We start from the raw sequence: 10,108 nt of genomic DNA on the forward strand, positions 1-10,108 counted from the left end.
ATGCATCAAGATCATGTTTTTAGAACTGTGTATGTGAGCTCTGTGCAAAATATATTAGACAGGAAATGTTTTACATGCGGAGTTCGGCACGATCCAGCCAGGGGAGAAATTAACTAATTTAACACACACGGATGGCACAGCTAGGCTGCATGGTTCCCTTCAAGAATTGATTGCAAAGTGATGGGAAGGAGTGGCAATAGTCAGAGCTTCCTTCGAAAGTAAAAGTTTGCCCACACAGTGAATGGTTTGGCAACATATTGGCTTGGAACCTCTTGGTTCAGAAGAAAAGAAATGGTGTTCTAGAAAGGTAAACTTTGAAACATCCAATGAGCCTCTTTGCCAGATGGTTAAATACATGCGTACATGTCTATTACAGATAGAATATTATAAGAAACATCCAGTGAGCCTCTTTGCCAGATGGTTAAACACATATGAACATTTCAATTACAAATACAATAGAATACAGTGGTTATTTATCTAAAGTAGTAGCTGACAAACATTACATGCGCGCTGAAGGTGTATATGTCACAGCACCGCAACAAAACACACTGAAATGTTAGTAGCAGAATCCCGTGCATCCATATTTTATGGAGGCGGCGAGGTGCTCGTCCATGGCTAGCCGTTGATGTCATCCAGTGCATGACTGCATCCACGGCAAGTCGTTCCGACGACCATGACAAAAACATCCTTTTCTCCTTCCCTGATTTCTGTCGGGCCATCATCGGTGGACGGTGAGAAGGATCAAAACATTCACGGCCTAGCTGCAGAACTTGAGGTCATGGCCGAAAGTGCTTGCAGGGAACCGGCAAAGCATGCATATTATAGACCTGGGAACACAAAATCCATAACTTAGTTCTTATAGCATGTAAAATTTCTTTGCTTGGTTGTAGCTTTGACCAAATCACCAGAAGAATGGGCACCAGATTGCAGCGTGAGTGCAGATTAGCATTTATTTTAAGTGCCACTATGTTGGCCTTTGAAGGTATGGTTTATTTGGATTTCATAGAATTCTACAGAAAAAAATTGTATATCTTAAATCCCATTGTTATACCTAAAAAAATCTCAGTGTAATGAAAATCTATGCATCTAGGAACATGCAGCGTCCCTTTGGAATGTTCATTAGAGGCTAAGTGTATCTGTCGACATACTGTGAGTTACCAGTTTCCGACAGTGTGGAGGAAGCTGAAGCCCGGATAGCCCTGGTTTGGCTGCTCTGGCAAAAGTTTCCAAAGGACCTGTGGAGCTTGAGATGGATTGGAAAACAGTGACTGAATATCTGAACTCAGATGTGCCCACTCTTGCTCCCTGCTATGGAGTGACCTAAGATATAAAGGCGGCCCTGTATTGCTTTCCTTCATTCAAAGTTGTATTTACAGGAAGGGGGGGGGTCTTGTTAGCTTTAACACAAAATTTGGGAAAGATCTGAAGGATTATGTCATTCAAATAGCAGGTGAGGGAAACACATCAATAATATATAGGCAGCAGAAACATATAGATGAACTATAGCTCTATATCAAAACCACTGCTTTCCGACATACAACATGGTAGGCACAGAATGAGATGAGCAAGGAAGCTTGGTACAAATACACAAATGCAGTTTCTAACCTTACTGTAATAATGAACATATTGATTAATACGTAATTAAGTAGGAGCATAGTTGTGCAGTTCGTTTCTGTTCTGAGGGCTAATGCTCATTTCTAGAGGAAAATAATCTTAGATTTCTAACTGAACTATAATCCCATGTAGGTATGTCTGTAGAACAAAGAACATATTACACATCGATGTAATCCCTTCTTCCTCACATAACTAAATAAAAGAAGACACATGAGTAAAATTGTAATAACTGGATAAAAGAACACACATGACTAATTTAAATTATGAATTGGACAGAAACGTTTTCATGGTTGCCTAGCAAATGAAAATAGCATCTTATCATATATTGGGTCTTTAACAGAATCAAATACATGGTCAGAGTGTTCCTGAGATTGGTGGTTTTTGAACTCTGTTCCTTGACAACATGGCCCCTGCTTGCTTACTGATGGATCAGATAGACAACCAAGTCCTAAGTTTTATTACTTTCCCTTTGCAATTTAATATATGCAGCAGGACACTGTGGTACTACAATTTTCATTAAAGTAGCTACAAAAGGCCCCTAGTCAACATATTAACATCATGGGAAATGTTTCTGATTTCCTGAAACGTTATAGTGTGGCAAACAATTCTGAATTGTAGTTGCCTGAAACTGACATGTTTCTGTGAACATCTCAAACCTGGTGGACTTGATGCCTAAGATATTTTCAACACGAATTGGTACATTTTCTTTTATAAACCCAGGTTCAAAACTATCGCTTCTTAACAGAGTTTTCTGTACTTGTTCACTGCCAAATTATTCAGTATATTGTCAACTGAAAATAGGCTGAACATCTGTGATTGCTGCCTGCAGTCAGTTTTCCTTAAGAAAGAAGAAATGATATGGAATTTTGGTCTACTGAGCTTTCTTCTTCATGAAAATGAGGCATCTTTGAGACAAAAAAATTAGCAATAGCATTCATCATCTAGTAGGGATGAATGACACGGGTGCCTTTAATATTCTTGCGGAATTTCTATGATGATTTCAGTACAGTTTCAAATTCTAGAAAGTATGAACGAGACAAAACTTTAAATATTTAATGTTTATGACTTTTTTGTTTGATGAAAGCAGTAGAAAATATATTCTATATACATGGGAACAGGTCCAGAACGAGGCCCGTAAGAAACTATTTCAGCCAAGCAACCAACCAGACTATGACACTATTAGAAGAGTCTAAGCAATCACACATGTAACTCCAGGAATTAGAAAGAATAGTTCATTGAGATGCCCTGCCCAATATCATTGAATAACTAACAAGAAAAAATAAGCTCCTACATTCAGCAATATAAAGCTAGCATAGTTGGCACCCCAAATTGAAGAATCATTCTGCATCCTCGAAAGGATAATAGCAACAAGTGTTGTGCAGGTCAAATTACCACACAACAAAACCATGATATGCATCATGTGACAGTAGCATCGTTTAAAAGAAAATACCCTAGCAGGAGATTGAGAGCATACATGCTGATGACCACATCGCTTCGACGGGTATTCATTGGAATCTCAAGTACATCGTACAGTGTAGTATTATCGAGTTCCATCATGTGGTCAGCTGTAAGCTTGCTGATGAAAACAGCCTGGGAGTTTCGAAGTGCTGCTGTAGATTCCTCACAAAGGTCAAACCCAGTAGCAGTTACTTCTATGCAACCCAGTTTGATGTTACCAAAAGAATCAAAGTAATTCAAGACATGTGAACTAAACCAAGAGGCGGCCGGGAAGAACATGTATGTGTGTACCTACAGATGATCGTCAAGATTAGGTCGGACGAAGGGTGTCCTCACACAATACATGTTTGATGAGACGCTGACATCCTCATACATCTCTCTTGTTTAAGTTTTCTCTCCTTGTTTGTCTGTTTCTTTGCTAAACAATATGACAGCAAGTCATCAGGCAGAAATAAAATCATCATTGGTATTAATAAAGAGATTTTGAGAAAGTAAAAATACATCAAATAGGAGAAGCTTACATGCCATCTTGAATTTCCTAGAAACTGAGTGACATTCGATGCATGACCAACATACACCGGAAACAATACAAACCTGCATATTCTGTACACTCTCCTAAGTTGAATCCTGAATTTAGTAAGACAATGGGACAACTCAAGATATAGCAACCTTCAAATCCATTACCCTTCAGTACCTGTACCTCCAAATCCCTCGGTCACTAATAGAACCATGCTGTCGAATACTTGTGCAGTAAAGTTCAGAGCATGTTTGACATCTACAGCTTTACCTAGTTCAACAAATTCATCACTCTAGCACCAGCCAGACGGGCCCTGCTGCTTCCCGATTTGTTGCATGACACTCATGGAAATCCCACTGGATCGGGGAAGAAAAGATTGGGGGGGCGCTCAAGTTGGAGCAGATCTGACCTAGCAGGAAGTCGACCTAGCAGAGGACGTGCGCAGTTGGAGCAGGTAGAGGATGCGCGGCTCCTCGAGGAGGACTCGTTCCGGCCGTGGGGATGTGGATCCAGACGGCGGAGCTTGGCAGGGGCGGCAGCGCTGGGAGGTGCAACCGACGGGGAAGGCGAGGGCGGCCGGATCCGCAGGTGCTGGCGACGAACAAAGGCCGGGTCGGGCGCTCGGGGTCCTGATGGGAGGAGGGTAGCCGGTGGCGGTGCTCGACAGCGGGGGGTGGCCAGGGGCGCACGGTGAGGCGGGCGGGCAGGAGGTGGGGGCGTGAGGCAGAGTCGTGCGGCTGGCTGGGCTGTTTTTTTTTCTCGCCCGTATACCGGTTCGGCGTGACTTATGATGAGGACCACGGGTTAATTTCTCAGAAACAGAGGGACTTTTTTGCAAAAATGACAACGACGTAAGACCTGACGCCATCGCTGGTTTATTAGTAGGTAAAGATATAGCGTGACAGGCCAATATGCTCCTACGTATTTTGTACGTAAAATCCTTTTAAATCTCAGCCGTTATAATTAGGACCCACTATATGGTTAACGGACCAAATAATTTAGACTGTGTGGATTAACGTGATACCTCGTTTGTCTCTTGGTTTGGAGGCGTTGAGGGCTCACGGCTGCCACGTCTTCGTATTTTTCCTCTGCTCCTTCCGACTCTTGACGATTACCTCTATTCACGCGATTTTTAAAAAAATACAGATCTATTAAGGATGTATGGGTGCATTCCAAAATAGTACGTGTGCTTGTATTTCTCTTTTGCGTGTGGTGGCCGTGCTATGCACGATTCTGTTGTCGTTCCTTTTTGGGACTTCTTTTTCCTAACATGTGCTAACACGTCCGTCTTAGTCCTTTTTTTTTAATTCCAACACGCATGAGTTCTTAGAGAGATATAGCGTGACAGGCCAATATGCTCCTACGTATTTTGTACGTAAAATCCTTTTAAATCTCAGCCGTTATAATTAGGACCCACTATATGGTTAACGGACCAAATAATTTAGCCTGTGTGGATTAACGTGATACCTCGTTTGTCTCTTGGTTTAATTATATAATAGATATATTTAGGAAAATTGCGCATTTTTCAAAACTGCATTTTAGGGCCAAGGAAATGTTCATCTCATTCTAAATATTTTATTTAGACGGTGAAAATTTATTTTGGCATCTTTAGAATTTTATTTTATTTTTTAGGATTTTTCTTAGTTCGGTGGAATTTATTTAAAAAAAATGGCGGACGCCCGACTGGGCCGAGGCCCAGCCGAGCCGGCCCGCCTCCCCGCGCCGCTGTCTTCCTCCAGGAGACCGCGCGCCGCAGCCGCGCCGACTCGGACCGGAGTCCGAGCCGGACTCCGCCTCCCCGCCGCCTTGCCCCCTCCTCCAAGCCGGCCCCTTCCCCCTCCTTAAATACCTCCCCCACCCGCCGCCTCACCCCGTCCCGCCCGGCCGCCGAGCCCGCCCCCGCCGCCCAAGCCGCCGCCGCCCCCGGGAGCCCCGCCACCGAAGCCCACCGCCGCCGCCGCCCCGCCACCCACGCCGCCCGCCGGAGCCGAGCCCCGCCGGAGCCCCGACGAGGTAGCCGCCCGCCGCCGCCCCGGTTTTCTAAGAAAATTGATTCGGTATTTTTTTTGAAAACCTTAGGTTTAATTTTTTTAGATCGGTTTATTTTTTTTCCCGATTTATTTTTTTAGCGAGCGTTCGCTCGCTCGTTCGTTTTAACGGACGAGTTCGCCGTTTAGTTTCACTTAACGAACGTCCATTCGTTAAACTGTCCATCAGTTTTTCTTTTCTCGGATTTTTTGCGATTATTTCAGATCGCGATTTCTGATCCGATTTTCGTTTTAGTTTAACTTTTCGCTCGTTTATCGGAATCAGGCGGTTCAAGCGCCTGGAGTTTCTTCTCGAAACCCTCTTTCCATTTAACCAACTCAAACAAGTTTCTGCTTCTGTAAAATTTGACTTAGGTCCAGATTAGTAAACGAAGCTTGTTTGTTTCACCGTTTGACTTTCGTTGCTTCGTTTGATTTGATTCTTTTTGCAGAACGGAGTTCTTAAGTTGAACTTTCTGGTTAGATTCTTTTATTTGAGTTTTACCTGTGCATTACATGGGTACTTATTGTAGGCTTGTTTTTTTGCGATAGAGTACCCGGAGTGCGCCGCTTGCTACTTCGAATAGCTAGGTTTCACGGATCATCAGCAAGGCAAGTAACATTTTCATCATACCTCTTTACTACCCAGTTTTTATTGCATTAGATCAATCCTCAAACAATTGCATGGTTAGGATCTGATTAATTTGTGGGTTTTGGGAAGTAGATGAGGTAGTACCTATTACCTGCTTTATTATCAAACCCTTGGGAGTTACTTCTACGTTTGCTTATAATGCCATGCTATGCTAGTAGACGTGGATTAGGTGAGTGTATCCATGACATATGTGAGATTGTTATTTAATGGTTTATTTAAGGTGGAAACTTTAACACACATCTGGGTGGATTGAGGCACCTGGGTATTCCAGTGATTGCCTGTTTTTCTTTATGGACCGCCACCCAAGCGCAAAGGGATCATGAGATTATTCATACTAGAAACTTCCGTGTGCAGCCACAAGCTACTATGGGCTCTAGCATAGTTGATTTAGTCGTGCGAACTCTTACAGTAGTAGACTAGCAGATGTAGGGGAAAGTAGGTGTAACTGTCTACCATATCGTAAGGTGCTAGTGCTTCTGAAAGACTATGTCTCGGTCATCCGTTTCTCAAACACCATGTAGTGCGAGAAATCCACGGAGGAGATCGAGTCTTGTGGGGAAAAGTGCGCAAACCTCTGCAGAGTGTACAAACTAATCATGGTTAGTCGTGTCTTCGGTTATGGACGTTTTAAGTATCTAGTACTTGGATTATCATGTGAATCTCATCATGTTACACTACTAGGGAAAAGCCTAGCAGCAGCGTAGGTTTTGGCCCTCTCAGTAGCGCGGGTACCAGCGCTACTAATAAGGCGCTACAGCTAACGCATAGCAGTAGCGCCTGTTCACCAACGCTACTGCTACTGATGAATATCTGTAGCGCTCTTTGGAAAAGGGCGCTACTGATATTATCTGCAGCGCTTTTCAGCAGGAAGCGCTACAGGTAAGTCGGCGCTACTGCTAAATTCCCCCCCCCCCTCACTACTACTAGTTTTATTAGTTTTTTTCCCTGCATATTTGTTTTTTATTTGTTTTTTATTTGAATAGGCTTTATACAATAATCTTTAGCATATCATCCACATACAAATGTAATCATAGCATATACATACAATTAGTCTCATCAAATCATGTCATCATCATAATCATCATCCAACACAAAGTGGTCTCTCGTCATCAATCTCGAAAATAGCGATACAAGTCTCGATTACTTGCAAATACATCGTCATCCATCTAAACAATGATATACGCGAGAATAGCTATCACTTTGAGTACATGAGTTCGTATCCCTCTCTCGCATTAGCGTGAACCTAAACTAAGTACTGCGTGTCGCTCGGAAACCGAAAACCGGTACACCTGGGCCTGACACTCCGGCCACTTGTCGTATATATACTCCTGGCGTAGCACTTCTTCGCCATCTATGATCTATGCACCTGCATCGTCACATGAGTCGATGATATGCAACATATATAGTTGAGCAACAGAAAGAGACAGACTTGGCAAAAATAGAAACAACATATCATAAGCATAAATAACAAAGTTCATCGTACCCAAAATGACCTAACTAGAGTGATTTTCGCTAGTCGAGGAGGAGGACGGTTTAATTACATCACAAATAAAGTTTCACCGTGCATAACTCAAAGTTTTGTCATAAAAGAAAGTATGGACTAAACGGACACATTGTCATATATCGACAATCACTCCATCATGTCGTGCCATCCATCCATGTCAGGGAGATAGTCATCGAGCTTAGTGAAAGGCTTCATGTCGAGACGCTGAGAGGCTATCCATGTTCGGACGTCTTCCCGCGACATTTGTCCTTCTGCATGGAACATCCCTGTTTTTCCGACGACCTCATTCATGATGATTTGGGCAAGTTCGCGCTGGATGTTATAGAACTCAGCTCGAAGTCGATGATCCTCGATATCTCCTATGTCCTTTGCCCATTGCAGAATATGGGCATCGCCAGATCTAGGTGCCATGTGAAGGTTCTGGTGATCCCGTCTGTACTCCAGCATGTGGTGTAGGACATAGAATCCATCATTAAGAGAATCGTTCGGTTGCTGGATGCAGCAGAAGTCGGTCTTATGGCTGAAGGCGGCCCTGCCGCCCCTTCTCTTCTTGTCCCTAACCTCTCCACCCCTTGCTTGGTAGTAAAACATAGCACTGTCGAGAACATCTTTGATGTGGGTGTAATCCTTTTTGTGAATGTTCTTCGACGAGTCCAAGTAAAGAGCGTGGGAGAATCGGGGGTAGAGGATGATGAGGACGGCGCGCCCGCCGCTGCGCAAAATAAGTACACCTCAAATTAATTAGCCTCCACCGTGCAAATGAATTATTGAAATCGAAGGAAGGATAGCAGCGCGGATGACTTACACGGGATGATAAGGCACGAGAATCGCCTCCTTGTCCTTATTGGCGAGCATGAAACTGACGATGTAATCCCTCGCGTATTCACGATGCTGTGCACAGACTCCCAAGAAGCCCTCGTGCATGTAGTACGGGTCAGCGACACAGATAAAACGTATCTGCTCAACCCCAATGATGTAGTTCATGTGCAAGGCATAAAGGCGGACAAACGTAAAATCCAGCTTCTTCACGTGAAACATGTCGAATATGTAATCGAATCGGAGGAAGAACTTATCCGCGGGGAAGCCGTCGACGTACGACATTTGCCGCGGAACGTTAACCACGTAGAGTGGGTATCCTGGATCTTTCGAGGCGATGAGGCCTTTCTCTACCCGCAGCACATCGTCATGAAGTCTCCTTAGATCGCCGAATCTGGCCCGTAGCGCTGTTTCAGGTAGGATTGGTCGACCGGGGATATGCCATTTATCCGCATCGGGGATATCTACACGGTCCTGAAGCCGAGGCTGCTGAGGCGGCTGGATCATAGAATCAGCTTTTTTGCCTTTCCTCGCTCTCTTCCTAGGCTTCTTTACCACCGGATGGTCGTCAATAATACGTTGAGACGGTAATTCAGGCACCGACTCATGATGCTCAAACCCTGAGGAGGCGCCAGTATAGACATACTGTTCAGCGCCATCGTCATCCTCATCCTCATCCATGGCGACGTCATCAGCGACTAATGGAGCCACCTGCTTACCCCGTCCGCTATCACCCAACCCGACACCCGACGCTAATTGGGTAGGTGGGGTGTTGATGTTCATACCTTGCTGAGGCTGCGTGCTCGTGGGTGTGCTCCCGGCCGCCTCCAGACGAAGCAGACTCTTTGGCCACAACAGGACCCAACCATTGCAACAATCACCAAGCCGCCGCGGGGTCTCGTCGTCATCCCCCACTAGTATTAGAGGAGGCAAATTCTCGTGGCCCGGTTTGACACTGGCCACGGAAACCTTGAAGACGTTCGGGGGGATCGACCGGCTGTGGAACAATGGTTCCTTCGGCTCCATTATCGTCCCCTTCCCCAAGTCCACCTTCTGTTCGCCGATGGTGTACAATATGGTGCACGGGGTTTCGTCGGCCTGCAAAGAAAAGTCTGCGACGTGAGACATCCGAAAGGCAATGAAAACGGGAGATTATACATTTATATTAAAGGGGGCCGGTGTGGCAGATACCGTGAGGACGTCGAGCTCAGCCAAAGAGGAGGCACCACCGAGCACGTCCGGTGCGGCAGCCGGTGTGGGAGCCGGTGCAGGAGCAGGTGCGGGAGCCGGTGCGGGAGCATGTGCTCCCAAGAAGTCAGCAAGGGGAAAGTCCTGTGCATTTTTTCTGGATTTTGCCTTGTCCAAGTGTGAACGCCCGTCACCAAGGAAATAGATATATCTGCAATCGCCTGTTTTGCGGCAGCTACCGCTATTGTGACTGTCTGAGATGATTTCTTCTCGACCGCCATCTCAACCTTCTTGTCGATGCTTTCTTCAGTTAACCTCCATCTTTCCTTTTT

At 44.9% G+C, this 10,108-nt stretch overlaps 1 long non-coding RNA gene across 6 annotated transcripts; it reads right to left on the reverse strand.

The window, feature by feature from the left end:
• Nucleotides 1-313: 313 nt before the first annotated feature.
• Nucleotides 314-4,454, reverse strand: LOC123136449 (uncharacterized). Of its 6 annotated transcripts, none has more exons than XR_006466937.1 (3): nucleotides 3,860-4,351; nucleotides 1,149-3,766; nucleotides 314-827 (listed from the first exon to the last, which is right to left on the reverse strand). It is a non-coding gene; the product is annotated as an uncharacterized lncRNA (long non-coding RNA). The 6 variants fall into 6 exon arrangements; XR_006466935.1 differs by having other exon boundaries at nucleotides 1,149-3,490; nucleotides 3,594-4,351; XR_006466938.1 differs by having other exon boundaries at nucleotides 1,149-1,347; nucleotides 3,065-4,349.
• Between the last annotated feature and the right edge of the window lie 5,654 nt (nucleotides 4,455-10,108).

Source organism: Triticum aestivum, chromosome 6B (assembly GCF_018294505.1).
Source record: "Triticum aestivum cultivar Chinese Spring chromosome 6B, IWGSC CS RefSeq v2.1, whole genome shotgun sequence".
NCBI lineage: Eukaryota > Viridiplantae > Streptophyta > Magnoliopsida > Poales > Poaceae > Triticum > Triticum aestivum.